This window comes from Amblyomma americanum, chromosome 5, assembly GCF_052857255.1.
Source record: "Amblyomma americanum isolate KBUSLIRL-KWMA chromosome 5, ASM5285725v1, whole genome shotgun sequence".
Classification (NCBI taxonomy): domain Eukaryota; kingdom Metazoa; phylum Arthropoda; class Arachnida; order Ixodida; family Ixodidae; genus Amblyomma; species Amblyomma americanum.
The window spans coordinates 78,970,956-78,981,010 of record NC_135501.1 but is presented as its reverse complement, the minus strand read 5'-3'; positions in this window follow the sequence as shown (position 1 = coordinate 78,981,010).

The following is a 10,055-nucleotide window of genomic DNA, read 5'->3' as shown; positions in this document are numbered from 1 at the left end:
CCCAGTTTTTGGTTTTTAAAAGCCTTTGATGCTGGGACAGGGCGGCGGCTTCCATAAGCTCATTCAGATTGTTGGAGACACCTGGGTTTAGAAGTTTAACCGTCGAAGTGTTCGGAGGAAGACCTAGTGCTGTTTTGATCCCTTTTATAATTATGACTTCAATTTTGTTCTTTTTTGCTTTGGCCAGTTGGATATAGGGGGCAACGTATAGAACTCGGCTTATGACGAAATCTTGAACCGATCTCAAAAGATTGGCCTCCTTCGTCCCCGCATGCTTGTTAGAAATGCGCTTGAGTAGCCGGCACGTCTCACTGGTACTCGCTTCAAGTCTCATGATAGTTTCTTTGTTTTTACAAATTTCTTTGCATGCGCGGCCCTAGGACTTGAATACTGTCTACCACCGGAATGGAATTCCCACTTACTCGCAAAGTAATTTCACAGCTTTTTCAAGGGGGACTGTGTCTTTTCCTTTTTTTAGATGAAATAAAAAGAGCTTCTGATTTTCCTGCCTAGCATTTTAACTCAATCGGCTCGAGATATTTCTCTATTATGCCTATGGCTCTCTGAAGTTTGCTTTCAATCGTCCATCGATACTCCTGCTTAACCACCGCGTCAAATCGTCGGCAAATATGGTGTGATGCAAATTTGTGATTCCGTTCAGCTGCCTTGGGAGCCGAATCTTCGCTATGTTTAACAGGGTCGGAGAGAGAACGGACCTTTGCGGCGTCCCTCTATTCCCCAATCTAATGTTTTAGAGGGATTTTCCACCCAGGCTGATGGTAACAGTCCGATTTGAAAGTCCCTTACGTAGTTATATGTAGCGACTCCAACTTTTAGCGTGCTAAGGTTCTGAAGTATGGCTACGTTTGTTACACTATCAAAAGCTTCGTTAACGTCCAGTGCCAGAATAATCCTAGTATCAACAGTATTTTTATCGATTACCTGCTCCTTAAGCTGTAAAATGGCATCGCATGCCGATAGGTTTGATCTGAAGAATATCAATGTAACAGGATAAAGTGTTTGTGGGGGTTTAACGTCCCAAAGCGACTCAGGCTTAGAGAAACGCCGGCATCAGGATAATGATTTTGATCCTCCATAACTCTATTCAGTCCAGATTGAATTATGTGCTTCATCAATTTTCCAACCCAAGATGTTAAGGAAATGGGTTTGACATGCTCAAATCCTAGCTTCCCTGGATTCGCAATGAAGACCAGGCTCGCAGCTTTCTATGCTTGCGGTATCTCTACCTTGTCCCAGCATTCTTGCATACAGGTTGTAAGATTCCGAATGGAACCGTCGTCAAGATTCCTGAGCATCCTGTTGTTGATTCTCTCCGACCCGGCGGTCGTTTTGGTTCTTAGGCTGTTGAGTTCAGCCATCACTTTCCCGACAGTGATGGGACTGTCCAACACCGGGTTTACCGAGCCCGCGTAGTCAAGGACTCCACAACACCTAAGGTAGTGATCAATAACCTCGGTTATAAGTTCCTTTGTCGGACCTGCATATTTATGCACCAGCTAATAAAGCTGCTGTCGAGCCTCCGATATTGTTTTCTCTGGAGCTAATAGATGTCGGAGCAGTTTCCACGTTCCGGCGCAGCCAGTATTCCTATCCATTTGTTACACAAATATTACCCAATTTTGCTTACTGAGTTCCAATGCATCCACTTCATTGTCTTTGATGAATGCTGCAAGTTGTTTCCTGAGATTCCTGTCACCTTTTCTCTGGCTGACCTTTTATAACCGCGCTGGCATCGCCAGCGGCGCTGACGAAGATGCTGTAGGAGGCGCGGCCTCACTCCCGCAACAGAGAACGCATTCGACAACCGGCCAGGATAGCAACATCGACAGGCCACACCGCCGGCTCACCAGCCGTGGCTACCGGGACCTCTAATAAACGTGGATCACCTTCCTCATCTTGTGACTGTGGACGATAGCTTCGACGCACGCAACGCCGCTCCCACCGGCTCTGCGCTCCTCTCATCCTGTCCCACCACTTGGCCTTGCCGCTGCACGCCCGCTGTTCGCACCCGGCTTACGGCAGCTTCTTCTCTGCGCTATGTACGCGCCTATCATCGCATCCGGTGAGTTCTTTCAGCAGTATCAGCGCTCCCTCATTCCTCGGCTGCCAGGTCTACCCGCGTTTGATGCCAGGGATCCCGTTTTGTTGCTGGCGCTGCTGGTCTCGCTCTTTCATATCCAGCATGTGTCCAGCCAGCTGCTGCGCTATCAGCACGCCAGCTGTGAACTCGAACCCAGTCTCCTGGCAAAGCTGCGGTTGCCGCCTCCTGGCCCAGACATTTACGCTGACTTCAAGAAAGGCCTGACGGCGTACTTTGGCTTGGAGCTCCGGCCACCTTCCAGCGCTCCAGTTTTCGATTCAGAAGCTGCAGCGCCACTCCACGAACTACCCTTAGCCAGACTCCCTCACCGAGCTGCTTCAGATTTCCCTCTGCCAGCTAACACTACCACACCACAGCCGCTCCCCAAACCGGTCTGTCCACTATCGCCGCCACTGATTGTGCCTTACCCACGGTAAATGTGCCACGCATGCACGCGTCGGTCTCCTGCCAACCTTCTCAAGCAGCTGCCTCATACTACACCGCGCTCTCTCCTAATTTTGCTCCAGCAGCCTCTACGGGCGGCCATCCAGCTGCGAGCTCCCATCTCAGGGCGCTTCCTGCCCATCCCTGCTTGCCAGATGTGGCGCTTGGACCATCACCAGAAGAACCCTCTCTCGACCCGGGCCCCAACTCGTTTCTAGTCGCATGTTCGCTTGCTACCTCTAGCCTAACCAGAATGAGCCCAACTCGTCATATCGCGGGGCGCACATGCAAGCCCCATCAAACGCCACCTGAACCGCCTGGCTCGAAAACCTGCCATACTGGCGCCTTCACAAGTGACTGTACCTTCGCGACAGAAAAGATAGCCATCGAAGGAGGTGTCATGCTTCCGACGCATTACAGCATGCCCCATCCAACACCGCTAATGTACTCGGCACTATTACTTCCTTCCAACTCCAAACCCTACGTCACGGACTTGTGCCCTCAGTTCCCAGCAAGCAGCCCCAACGCCACAGTGGGTTCACTTTTCCAAGGAGTCGGTGCACGCCGTCACCCGCTTCAACCACTTCCCTACATGGCAGCCCGAGCCCCTCGGAGCAGATTACAAGGCCAATGGCGCGCGCCATCGTTTCACCGTCGACAGCGGCCGAGGCATCCCCTTATCTTGTACGGCTGTGGTTTCCTTGCCATACCTTCGCCTACACTGAGTGGGCCAGCACACATCTCATATCTCCTGTGAATCCCCACGGGGCTGCGTTTTCTGTATTGGCCTTTCCCGGACAGCTACTGGAGGGGCCTTTCCCGGCCCCGCCAGTAGGCCTTACGACTGAAGCACGCGCAGCTCGCCTCCCGTACCTCGATGACTTTTCGAGCCTGTTTTCTGCGTCATCCTGGTCATCTTTTGGCTCCTTTCGCCCTTTGCGAAGCAGTCAGGCTCAAGCACCCGAGCTCGTTTCTCCCGCACGACGGCCTTCACGAACTCGGACCTGAACTTCACTCGCCTGAATAAACTTGGTAGATACCGTTTTTATATTGTCTTTTATCGCGCATTGCGTTAGGTGGGGGGGGGGGGGGACACCTGTAGCGGCGCTGGCATCGCCAGCGGCTCTGATGATGATGGGATCGAGACTTCGCCCGCGCAACACAGCGCATTCGGCAACCGGCCTGGCCAGCAACATCAACAGCCCGCTCCGCCTGCTAGCCAGCCGCGGCTATCGTAACCTCCCATAAATGTGGATCATCTTCCACGCTTTTGCTCTATTTCTTTTTCTTCCATAAACCCACGAGATGCCTATCAACGACTTTCGGATCACCTTCAAATTAAGTCTCTTCGGCAGCGTCCCGAACATATTGAATAACTGTCTTGCTCCAATCGTTATTATCGCTAATCATTCCCGATCCCGACATGATAATTATAACAGTATTCCAATGTACAGTCTTAACTCTCCTCTTACTGAAGACCGTTGGGCCATTCTCAACGATGCTATCTTGTATCCTGTGATCGCTACTTAGGTCTTTCCCGGTGTTGCACCATGTAGCAGTGATGCATGCCACTACCGACCAAGGTTGCATCTGGTGTCGTGTCCAAGGATACGCTATTTCTCTTCCTAGTCGGCCTCAGCGGGTTCTTAATAAGAATGAGCCAATGTTGTTGAATTTTATGCCAAAGACTTCTGCCTTTAACCTGCGTAAATTTTTATCCTCCTGCCGGAAGGTGCGCCTTAATATCGCCCAGTATCAAGAAGGAATCCTTTTTGAAATAACCTTAGTCTTCGTAAAAAGATCGCCAAAGTCAGATTTGCGCTGCATGGGTGAGCTATACATGTTCAGGAAGGGAAGATTGTTGTTGCGATTACGAGGGATGAGTTCGACCAAAATATGATCGATATGCGCATTCCCCGTCTCGTGCTGCAGCGTTGAAGTGTTTCTTTTTTACAAAGCTAGTCACTTGAGTAGCATACCCGACCCGCAAAAGATTTGTAACCCGCTAATTTAGTATTTTCTTGCACTTCTTGGTTGCAATCATCTGCGGTAGATCGCCATTGGCGAGAAAGCGCTGCAGAACCGCACGTTCACGCGAGAAACCTTTACAGTTTAACTCCAAATCTTTCTTATTACAGTTACCCGCCGCGGTGGTTCAGTTTTTAGGGCGCTCGACTACTGATCCGGATTTCCCGCGTTCACACCCGACCGCGGCAGCTGCGTTTTTATGGAGGAAAAACGCTAAGGCGCCCGTGTGTTGTGCGATGTCAGTGCACGTTAAAGATCCCCAGGTGGTCGAAATTATTCCGGAGCCCTCCACTACGGCACCTCTCGCTTCTTTCTTCTTTCACTCCATCCCATATCCATTCCCTTACGGCGCTGTTCAGGTGTCCAACGATATATGAGACAGATACTGCGCCATTTCCTTCAGCCAAAAACCAATTATTATTATTAATTTTACAGTGACGCGCAGGTCCTTTGTGTTTGAGCATAGACTCTCAGCATAGCCGTTGCAACTGCCTGTTCCTATAGTAAACCTTCATTTGCTCGACAGCAGTGCCCATCTGTTTCAGCTGCTCACGTACCGTTTGAAGCATTCCGTGCAAAGGCTTTGTTTCCACCTCAAGAGCTACAATTCTCACTCTGTGACGATCATCGACCTCTGTTTCCTTAGCACTTTTCCTCTTTAACGGTGGAGGATTAGGTGTCCGGGATGTTTCCGGTTCCGGTTAAGGTTTATTTGCTAGCTGTTTCTTAATGTTATCAATTTGTTTTCGTAATTCTGCAATTTTTTCTTGTAAAATCTTGTTTTACTCTTAAAGAGCATTAATAATTTCTGCATTAGCATCCTGGGAGACCTTATTTACCCAACCCACCTTTGCTCCAGTAGACTTTGTCTTCGTCTGCATGCCGCCACTACGCTCCTGGGGTTCCTTCGGGGTAGGTTTATCTTTTCCCTGTGATGGAAGTCAATAGAAAGATTCCGAGCGCTGTCTCGACTTGCTCCGATGCCCCGAATCAGTTCTCGAACTGTCTCTTAACCAGATTTTCCAGCTGCGCCTTTGTTTTTCTGCATCAGCCTTGTGGCGCTCTTCATTCTTTCTCTCTTCGTATTCCAACTTCATTTCCCTCTGTCGTTTCTTGAATATATAAGGTGTCGGAAGAGTGCCTTGCACCTCTTATCTCCGGTGATGTGATACTTGCCATACAGTTGGCACCTAGGCAGTGTCGGCACACACTCGTGGGCTTTCGTCGGGAAGGTTGCCCCACACCCTCTGCACTCTGCATGCGGACTGTCTCACACGTCACCACACTTCAACACACATGTAGCATACTTCATATCTCTTCTTGTATAGAATGCCTTCATTGGCGCCCCGAAACATATCATCCATTTCGGCACATAGTCGTGACCAATAGTAATGGTCACCGAGTTAGCGTCGCCCATCCTGCGCGCCAAGAATGGGAGGATTGTGCTGGGGTGAGAAATCCAATTCCTATTCTTTCTCAGACAGCCCCAGATCGAGACAGCGTACCACTTCCTTGCCACAGCTTTCAGGTTCCGCCGTGTAAGTCGACACCTCGCACTTCTTCTTGTCGAGCTTAATGGACGTCAGTCCCAACATTTTTTTGGCATCGTTCTCATTGGGCGTGCTGTATATCAGTGTTTCCTGCTTGTCTTTCACGACGATCCTGTCCTCCTCTTGGCATTTCCGCCATGGAATGCCAGCCGCCATCATTATTACTCCGCCAATCACTGGCACCGAAAGATTTGTTAGGGTCAGCCCTTCTTTGGGCCTGATAATAATCTTATGATCAGCGTTCGGAGGAGGCGGCAGGTGCGACGCCACCCACGCCTCCGCCTGCTTTGTTCCCGCTCCTCTATACGAGCGTCACCCGCAGACGCCTTACTTGTTGCCACTGCATCCGACCGGCGTCCCCATGCCGGCTTTCCGTACCCCACCGCTGAACGACGCTTTTTTAGCGGCGCCATCTGGGCGTTCTTATGCGTTTTTATGGAGGAAAATTGCTAAGGCGCCCGTGTGCTGTGCGATGTCAGTGCACGTTAAAGATCCCCAGGAGGTGGAAATTACTCCGGAGCCCTCCACTACGGCACCTCTTCCTTTCTTCTTTCACTCCCTCCTTTATCCCTTCTCTTACGGCGCGGTTCAGGTGTCCAACGATATATATGAGACAGATACTGCGCCATTTCCTTTCCCCAAAAACCAATTATTAATATTATTATTATTATTAATATTATTATTATTATTATTATTATTATTATTATTATTATTATTATTATTATCTGGGCGTTCTCATTGTTGGCGCTCCTGAACCTCCACGACACGTTCCGATACTTTCGTTACTAAGTCCGAGCTTTGAAGTTCTGCCGGATCGACATCCGTACCCTCAACGCTCACTGCCATCGTGATGGTGACGCCATAGTGTCTAGGGCCTGACGTTGGTGGCCCTCAGCCACCGCTCAGGCCACCTCAGCATTAGGCGTAACTTTTGGCTGATTGAGGCTTTCGGCGTGATAGAATACACAAGATGCGATAAAATCCTACAAGCATCGCCTACAGTCTTGGTTATAGTATTCACAGAATCCTTACCACGTCCGCAGCACACACACAATACTCTTTCAGCAATCTATATATAATTGGTTTTAGGGGAAAGGAAATGGCGCAGTATCTGTCTCATATATCGTTGGACACCTGAACCGCGCCGTAGGGGAAGGGTAAAGGAGGGAGTGAAAGAAGAAAGGAAGAAAGAGGTGCCGTAGTGGAGGGCTCCGGAATAATTTCGACCACCTGGGGATCTTTAACGTGCACTGACATCGCACAGCACACGGGCGCCTTAGCGTTTTTCCTCCATAAAAACGCAGCCGCCGCGGTCGGGTTCGAACCCGGGAACTCCGGATCAGTAGTCGAGCGCCCTAACCACTGAGCCACCGCGGCAGGGCTTTTTCAGCAATCCATTGTAGTTTTCTGTCCGAAAGGATGGTCATTCCACGGAGCCGAATTGCCACACGTCGCGCCCCTGGTGGTCCCTTTGAAAGCTCCTTAAGTCCCAAAAGACTCTGGTGAAACGGGCGCGGGACGGGGTCTCGTCATGCGGTGTCCCGGAATAAGGACGCCGACCATGTAGCAGGGCCACTCAAAAGAGGTCCTCTTCAGAGGCCTCAAGACCCGCTCTCTGCCATCCCCTGAGCTGTTATACCGCTATTGTGGCACGTCTCCTGCATGCTCCCTATGCGACGACCCTGAGGCCGCACTCTCCCACATGCTTTTCGGCTTCCCTGCTGACCCTCCCCTGCTGGCACAGCACGCCACCTCGAGCTGGGAGGACTGGGAGGTCCTGCTCACGTCGGCAGCCCAAGCCACCGCACCCCTCAAGAACAGCATGCCATTCCGAGCTGGGAGAACTGGGAGGTCCTGCTCACGTCTGCTGACCCGACATCGATGTTTGCTGAGGTGGCTCGTGCTGCCGACGTCAAGTCCCGACATGACCTACATGACGCAGTGTGGGAGCGCGCTGTGGCCCAGATAGATAGATAGATAGTTGCCAGGAAGAAAGAAAAGAAAGTGCACAGGCATGCTCACTGGCTCAAGAAGGGTCACAGTCGCTGCCACGTGCAGATAGCAGGAGAGTTGAAAGATCGGATAGAAAGACAGGATAGTAAAGACGCGCTAGATGCAAGGCCGATCCCGGAGGTAGTGCAATATCAGGCCAACCGGTGGCGGGAGTGAAGTATCCTTTAAACTCTCCACCGCATTTCCAAAAAAAAAAGTCCATCCGGAGTTCCCGGGTTCGAACCCGCCGCGGCGGCTGCGTTTTTATGGAGAAAAAACGGTAAGGCGCCCGTGTGCTGTGCGATGTCAGTGCATGTTAAAGATAATAATAATAATAATTGGTTTTTGGCGAAAGGAAATGGCGCAGTATCTGTCTCATATCTTTGGACACCTGAACCGCGCCGTAAGGGAAGGGAAAAGAGAGGGAGTGAAAGAAGAAAGGAAGAATAGGTGCCGTAGTGGAAGGCTCCGGAATAATGTCGACCACCTGGGGATCTTTAACGTGCACTGACATCGCACAGCACACGGGCGCCTTAGCGCTTTTCCTCCATAAAAACGCAGCCGCCGCGGTCGGGTTCGAACCCGGGAACTCCGGATCAGTAGTCGAGCGCCCTAACCACTGAGCCACCGCGGCGGGGCAGGTTAAAGATCCCCAGGTGGTCGAAATTATTCCGGAGCCCTCCACTACGGCACCTCTCTCTTCCTTTCTTCTTTCACTCCCTCGTTTATCTCTTCCCTTATGGCGTGGTTCAGGTGTCCAACGATAAATGAGGCAGATACTGCGCCATTTCCTTTCCCCAAAAAAAACAATTATTATTATTAACTGGACACGTAAAAGATACTCTTCGGAGTCCGGACATTTATACAGTGGCCCAGGAACCCAGCAGGGTCTAAAATAATAATAATTGCTTTTGGGGGAAAGGAAATAGCGCAGTATCCGTCTCATATACATTTGGACACCTGAACCGCGCCATAAAGGTAGAAATAAAGGAGGGAATGAAAGCACGAAGGAAGAAAGAGGTGTCGTAGTGGAGGGCTCCGGAATAATTTCTAGCACCTACAGATCTTTAATGTGCGCTGAAATCGCAAAGCACACGGAATTAGCGCTTTGCCTCCATAAACACGCCGCTACCGCGAACGGGTTCGCACCCGGGAAATCCGCATCATTAGCCGAGCGCCTAACCACAGAGACACCGCGGCTGGTTGGTCTGAAACACACTTGCAGAAATAAAGCCAGTCTCTCTGTCTGTGGCTTCCAAACTCTCTTCCGCCAAATAAAAGTTTACACCAGCACCACAGACCCAACGCGGTGGCTCAGTGGTTAGGCGCTCGACTACTAATCCGGAGTTCCCCGGTTCGAACCCGACCACGGCGGCGGCGTTTTTATGGAGGCAAAACGTTAAGGCGTCCGAATGCTGTGCGATGTCAGTGCACTTTAAAGATCCCTAGGTGGTCGAAATTTCTCCGCAGCCCTCCAATACGGCACCTCTCTCTTGCTTTCTTCTTTCACTCCCTTCCATTATATATTTCTCTTACAGCGCGGTTCAGGTGTCCGCCTATATATGAGATATATACTGCGCCATTTCTGTTCCCCCAAAACTAATTATTATTATTATTATTATTAAAGTTTGTCTCATATATCATTGGCCACCTGAACCGCGCTGTAATGGAAGGGATAAAGGAGGGAGTGAAAGAAGAAAGGAAGAAAGAGGTGCCGTAGTGGTGGGCTCCGGAATACTTTCGACCACGTGGGGATCTATAATGTAAACTGACATCACACGGCACACGGGCGCCTTAGCGTTTTGCCTCGATAAAAACGCAGCCGCCTAAAACCTTTTACAAAATTTACCACGTTGCTAAATTCAGCGAAATGACGAATCTGTAAAAAACCTTGAAAATACTCTCTGGATCAGTAGACCAGCGCTGTAACCACTTAGCCA